This window comes from Microtus pennsylvanicus, assembly GCF_037038515.1.
Source record: "Microtus pennsylvanicus isolate mMicPen1 chromosome Y unlocalized genomic scaffold, mMicPen1.hap1 SUPER_Y_unloc_2, whole genome shotgun sequence".
In the NCBI taxonomy this organism is placed as follows: domain Eukaryota; kingdom Metazoa; phylum Chordata; class Mammalia; order Rodentia; family Cricetidae; genus Microtus; species Microtus pennsylvanicus.
Genome location: NW_027460880.1, coordinates 2,077,951 through 2,084,842, shown reverse-complemented (window position 1 = coordinate 2,084,842; position 6,892 = coordinate 2,077,951). Strand labels below are relative to the sequence as shown.

Below are 6,892 nucleotides of genomic sequence, written 5' to 3'. Positions count from 1 at the left end.
ATTCTGGCAAAACTCAGTAGGTAGCTTGATGTCCAACTTACTGGAGAAGAGCAACTGAGCGGAGACACTTTTCACTAAGCAACATGCTCTAGTGGAGATCAAACATCCTTTGACTTACAGGCAGTACGAATTAAACCATTCATCAAATGAAACCTAATTTTCTCTGATTTTGAGTATACATTTGTGTCCCTTCCTGATTAATCTACTCTTTATCCTCTTAAGTCCCAATACCTCACGCTGATAGCGGTCACATCTTTCCATTTGACATGGTTTTCCCTCAAGCTTCATACCGCCCCGAGATCATACAACTTTTTGTCCCCTCTCCACTGCTTCCTTGACAGCCATCTTGTCTTTTACCACACCACGCATCCCCAGTCCTTTACTCTCCAAGGGGAAAAGACCATAAACCCTGCTTTGTTTTAAGGCATGTATTTCTGTGATGCCCCATCCACCAAACACAATCCATCATTGACCAAATAACACAACATGTTAACAAATTTTTATTCTTTGAGAAAGAATAATCCATTGGGAAAGATACCAGGATTCATAGAAGACCTGAGGTATCTCTGAAAACACACATTCCCAAGGAGAGAATTAAGTCTGCCCCTCAAAATTTGAGAATTTCACTTTAACAGATCTTCACCAAATCATAGACATAGATATGGAAGTCATTATCAAACTTGATGAAATACACAGAAGGTTTGTTGGGAACTTGGCAAATAATTTTACCTATCTCTTGGTTTCCATCTTTTTTGTTGTACTGCACTCTTTTGCCCTCCAAGGAATCCCTGCCTAATTCCAAAGTCACCTCTACTGGAGGAAATTCAGGCGTGATGTGGAGCTTGCCTTCAATGGAATCATCATGATGGTGGTAAATGTACCGGACCGGATCATTCTCGTTGACAATGTAGAAACAGGTCGTTATGGTCTGCACCTCATCTGGGACCACGCCACTCCACTCTTCCTTAGAGCCTGGCATGATGTGGAGGTTGCCTTCCAGGTAGTCATCCAGGAGGTGGTAAATGTACAAGACCGGATCTTTCTTGTAGGTAATATAAAACCAGGTCTTCACGATTGGCACCTCTTCTAGGACCATCCCGTTCCAGTCATTCTTAGAGCCATTTGTGCCCATGAATGTATGTTTCACTGCTCTGCCAACTATGGTGTTTGAGAGATGAGTGTCTGTCACCTGAGGAAATGGCACATTGTTAGGCAGGATCTTCAGGTTTAAAATCCTTTCATCACTATGAAGCTCCAAGCCATAGACACAATCAATCCCATCATATTTCAACAAATAGAGAGAGGGATATGTTGGCAGTTGATCTAGAATGATGGCTTTCCAATGGGTGACTGGTTCATTGGCTTCCTTCCAGCCATGAGAAATTCTGCGGCCAACAATATTCTCCAGGGCCTCAAAAGGCTTACTAAGTTTTTGCTTCTGGAGCGATGGCCCATTCTTCTTCTGGAGATGTGGCATGCAACTCATACTAAGAGGCATCTTCATCATGGCGGGAGACTTTCTGAGATAGGCCACAGCACTCCTGTTCCTCTGTCTCTTGGCTCTGTTTCTGTGCTTGGGCTTCATAGCTGCCAATCTCTGCATAGGAAGAACTCTTCAGTTTAAATCAGACACAAAGTGGTTTCCTCCACCATAAGTGCCTGCAAGGATAAGAAGGTGAGCATGTGAGGTCAAGGCTCTTTTTAGGAATAACTTTGGAGCAGGTGAAAAAGGCAGGGCTGAATAGATTTGGATACCTAAATGTAATATGTTCTTAAGAAATTAATAGGAAAATTATCAAACTCTTGTCTACAGCTCAGTATATGTGTATCAGAGACATATTCCTGCTGCAAAATGCAATTGACCTCTACTGAGAAACCTACTTCCTGACTTACTATATCAAGGAGAGAGGAAGCTATGCCTATACCTAAAGTGAGAAAGAAATATCTGAACAGATGGCAAAGAATTCAAAGAACAGCCACTCCTCTCCTTACCACTCAAGCTACTGGTTAGTTGGCTGATCTATAACCACCTGCCCAAGGTCATGGCACTCCAGTCCACTGGCTCTCTCTATTGTGTCTCCTGATCCAGATGCAGGTTGATTACATAATGATATTCTGTATCTTCATTAGAGAAGTGAGTACTGTGAGTCAAACTGCCAAAAGAAAGAAACCTTAATCTGTGCAACAGCACCTATTAGAAATAATTATCTTTTAAAACACATATGGACAAAGAGGATCTTTGCCATTTAAGTGGACTGAGGAATTGGACATTTTTAGCAAAGATAGAGTGGGGAGAATACCCGACATTAATCGTCCCCCAGCTATCAAATATAGGAGCTCTTAACGACATAAATTTTGGACCCAGAGCAGATTTGAAAGAAACCTTTCTTTCACTACAGTGGTCCTAGTTGCTTCCTAAACATATTTACCAAAAGAAAATATCTTGGCTCTCTAGATTCCAACTTCTGGAAATTCGGTTGAACAGTTGTGGAGCCCAAGAGCTGAACTGACCTCCTCAGCCACCATGAAGATAGTAAGCCCACCTTCACAGAAGACTAGTGCTTCATGTGGAACAGAGTTGCCACCCCCAACCAAATCTTTGTGACATCATCAAGGCTCTACTTATGTCATAAAACTCCTCCTAGCCAGGTTTCTTCCCTACTAACCCCCAGAAATATCCAGCATACAGGTCCTAAAATGCTGCTCATACAGCCCCATGAAGACCCAAAATAAAAACCCCAATCTTCTTCCCAATTACTTGAGTCATATTTTCCAAGTAACTCAACGCCTTTATGTGTTTTTTTTTCTGTAAAATAATTTTTGGTTTGAGTCAACAACTCACATGAATGTTTTTTTTTCCTAGCTCCAATGTCCTCATTGGTTATTTTCTATTGATTTTTCCATTACTTCATAATAATAATTATCAAACTTTCCACTTCTCTTCCTCCTCCCACATTCTTCTTGCTCTGCAAATAAACCTCTCCACTCAAACACCAGTCCAAATAGAGGGCAGGGTACTTTGAGCTGTGGGAAGTCCAAGCCCCCCTTTATCCATCTAGATTTAGCAAGGTATGCATCCACAAATAATATGATCACAAAAAGCCAGTGTATGGTATGCAGACAATTGCAAGTGCCATTATCTTTGGCTTCTCCGTCTGCCCCAATTGTCAGCCACATTCAGAGCTTCCAGTTTGATCCCATGTTCTTTCATTCCCAGGTCACTGGGTTAGTTGAAATCCCCTTAGTTCAGGCACAGTGTCTCATAGTGTGGACCAAGCCCTTATATTCCTGACATCCTTGCTCTTTTTCTCCATCCATCTGCTCTTCCACTGGAGCTTGGAAGCTCCATCTAGTTTTCTGATTTTGACCCTGACTTGATCTCCATCATTTGCCAAACAAAAGTTCCATGGTGGTTTTCAAGATAGTCAGTCATCAGTCTGACTATGGGACAAGGCACACATAGTTCCTAGGGACATGTCACAGAGCGGTCAACTTCTCCTCCCTGCTTAAGTACCTAGAGATGGTCACGCTATGGCCTTCTGAGAACCACTCGAGAGATATCGATCTTGACATCCCCAGAATGGCCCCATTAATTGAGATAACATTAGTGTATTGCATTAACTTGTGTGTGTTTGTGTGTGTGTATTTAAATCACAATAACAAATGGATTGTAACATTGAAATTTCTTCTCATCTTGAGAAGAATATTTGCTACAGAAACACTCTCACAGTAATAGTGAGAGTGTAAACTATCTAAGAAAGGAGAAATAACTGGAGGAATCCCCCAGGAGTTAGGCTCAGTGTCCCAGGAATTACGCCCAAGGAAAGTCAATGAACTCAGTGATGGAAGATAAAACCCAGCCTAAATAAAACACTAAATCATTTAGGTGGAACATGAGATCCTCTTACAACAGTTACAAGAGGTCTAAAATGCCTGGACTGGAACATAAGGGGAACACAATGACGTGGAGCTGAGAGTGCATGGCAAAACTGATTGGATCTGGCAAAAATTATGTAAGCATACCAAGGAAACCACCAGTGGGACAAAACCCTAAGAAATCTGTATGACAACATATCATGTTGAACATAATGAGATTTATAGACAAAGGAAAGATCTTAATTATGTCACGGTCACACAGGTGATGATGAACCAGTTCCATCGTAGAGTGACTCCCTGCTGTGTTTAAGATAACCTGTCAATTCTGTCTAGTCAGTTACAAGGAAATTTGCACTAATTGCACAGATTAACTATCAGCATCATTTACTGCACAATCAAAAGCAAAGCAAAGAAATCATAGACATGTTGTTGAATGCTGATGATGTTATTGGGAGTTTTGATGGGTTTTTTTCTTAAAGGGTGACTCTCATCGGTGACTCTCATGCATGAAGCAGATCCTTTCTCTGTGATGTTTCCTGAATAGCCACTGAGATACCAGCCCATTGAGTTGTGGTCTCTCTCTCTTTTAAAAAGCAACTTCTACCTTCAGCTTGATCTCTTGCTTGAGCTTCCCTTCCTGCTACTAGGCTCCTTTTCTGATCCTGCAGAGGGCTTATGTAAGGTGATGTGGGAGTGTCATATATCAATCTGTTGATTTCATTGGCTAAGCAATAACGGAACTGCCTCGGCCCATTTCATTGGTTAGAAGATAGGTGGGAGGAGTAGACAGAACAGAATGCCAGGAGGAAGAGGAAGTGAGGTCAGACTCCGCAGCTCTGCTCTCCGGAGCAGACGCAGGAGAGACGCCATGCTACCTGCTCCAGGGAAGACGCACGCTATGAAGCTCCAACCCAGGATGGACTTAGGCTAGAATCTTCCCGGTATGCGCACCTAGGGGCGCTACACAGATGATTAGAAATGGGCCAGAGCAGTGTTTAAAAGAATACCGTGTCCGTGTAATTATTTGGGGCATAAGCTAGCCGAGCCAGGCGGCTGGTGATTTGGGGACGCAACCCTGCCGCCGTCCATATTACTACAAATGGCGCCCAACGTGGGGCTCGAACCCACGACCCTGGGATTAAGAGTCCCATGCTCTACCGACTGAGCTAGCCGGGCCAGGCGGCTGGGGATTTGGGGACGCAACCCTGCTGCCGTCCATATTACTACAAATGACGCCCAGACGTGTGGCTAACTGAGTCCACAGAAAGCCTGAGAAAGCTTAGAAAAGAATAGAGTAAAGCATGTTTCTTACGGCAATTTCTTGGGTCTGCTCTACTTGCTAGAGGCAAGCAAGCGCCTCATCTAAGAGAGGCTTCCTGACTCAGCTTCAGCTGCAAAGCCTGCAGCTCATTAAGAGGTCCTGCCACGAAACACTTAAACAGTGTTGACGAAAAGCTGAACGCATGTTTTTCGGTTTTCAGCCGTAGCAGGAAAAAAGCTGCGCTGTTTAAAAATGCCGGCTTTCTGGGCCATCCTGCCAGGGCAAACTCTGACTGTTTGAGGCAGGAGGGCCAGCTACCGAGAGAGGATTTGAGTGTTGTCTGTTGTAGCTTGCTGGCTGGCAGGGACCTTGAACCGCCATAGAGGTGTGGCTATAAACATGGCTGCAGCCTGTATATCCGCCATGAGGCTGGAAAGCTAAGGAATGGACTGGATCTAGCTGGCAAAGCCATGCCTTTAGTCCTACTGAGATTGCTTGGCAAATTAAAGACTCACGTGGTCAGAAAAAAAGAGATATACAGTTAAAGAGAGATTCAAAGACAGAGAAAATTTCTGAGTGGTTTAAAGTGTGTTAAAATATATGCAAGCTGAAAGTTGAAGTTCTTAAAGCAAAAAACAAAAAAAAAGGAAGAGAGTTGTTGTGTGTACACACCTTTAATCCCAACACTTGGGAGGCAGAGGGAGATAGACCTCTGTGACTTCAAGGTGTGGTAGCACACGCCTTTAATCCCAGTGCCTAGAAGGCAGAGACAAACAGATCTCTGTGAGTTCAAGGTGTAGTAGCAAACACCTTTAATCCCAATGCCTGGGAGGCAGAGACAGGCGGATCTCTGAGAGTTCAAAGACAGCCTGGTCTACAGATGTGCGCTCAAAAAGCAAAAAGTTAACGTAGGAATGTCACAGCTTAGATTCTTAAGCGCCTAGTGATTTAAAGGCGCAAATCAAAAGTGCTCCTGGATAGTAAAAAATTGCAGATTCACAATAGGACAGATTCAGACCACCTAACGAGTCACACTGTTGGATGAATGTACGTAGGCTTGGGAGAGAGAAGAAAAAGAATATAGAGAATAAAGTTAATGGTTTTAAAAAAAAAAAAAGATAAAGTCTTTAAAGAGACAGAATAAAGTAAAGTGATAGAGTAAAAATAAGCCGCGTAAAGATGAAAAATTCACAGAGAGTCTGGATTCTTTGTATTATTGTGTTTTCTTTAAAATTTTTGACTGTGAAGGAGCTAAGTACAGAGAGACATTTCATTATATGGGCTGCCCAGTGGAACCAGAACGGATATCATGAGGGTATGATATCAGAATTTGGGTCTAAGGATATGATGCTTTGGAGAGAGTCTTCTTTTGTTTTCACAGAGGACCAGACCCTTTGGATTTCTTCTATCCCGATTTGGTATGATAGACCACGACCTCCTGAAATGTTCCTGTGAACGCCCTCAAAAAATTACGTCACTCAACTGCCAACTGAGATAAACCTGGCACACAGGTTACACCCTAAATGATCTGATTAACAGCGCCCCCATTCAGCAGGAAGCAGTTTGGAGAGAAAAAACTGCACCCATGTTCCCAAATATAGTTTATAAATGTTCTTTTACATTTAAAGGGGGATATGATATAGACATGAATAATTTGCATTAGTATAGATTTTGCTTTATTGATAGAGATTTACGGTTAATTTTGTTATATGTATGAATGTTTCTGATGTAATTTTTACTTGATAACTGTTTTGT

At 42.5% G+C, this 6,892-nt stretch overlaps 1 non-coding gene across 1 annotated transcript; it reads right to left on the bottom strand.

The window, feature by feature from the left end:
- Nucleotides 1-4,979: 4,979 nt before the first annotated feature.
- Nucleotides 4,980-5,052, bottom strand: Trnak-cuu (transfer RNA lysine (anticodon CUU)). The gene has a single exon. It is a non-coding gene; the product is annotated as a tRNA-Lys (tRNA).
- Nucleotides 5,053-6,892: the final 1,840 nt, after the last annotated feature.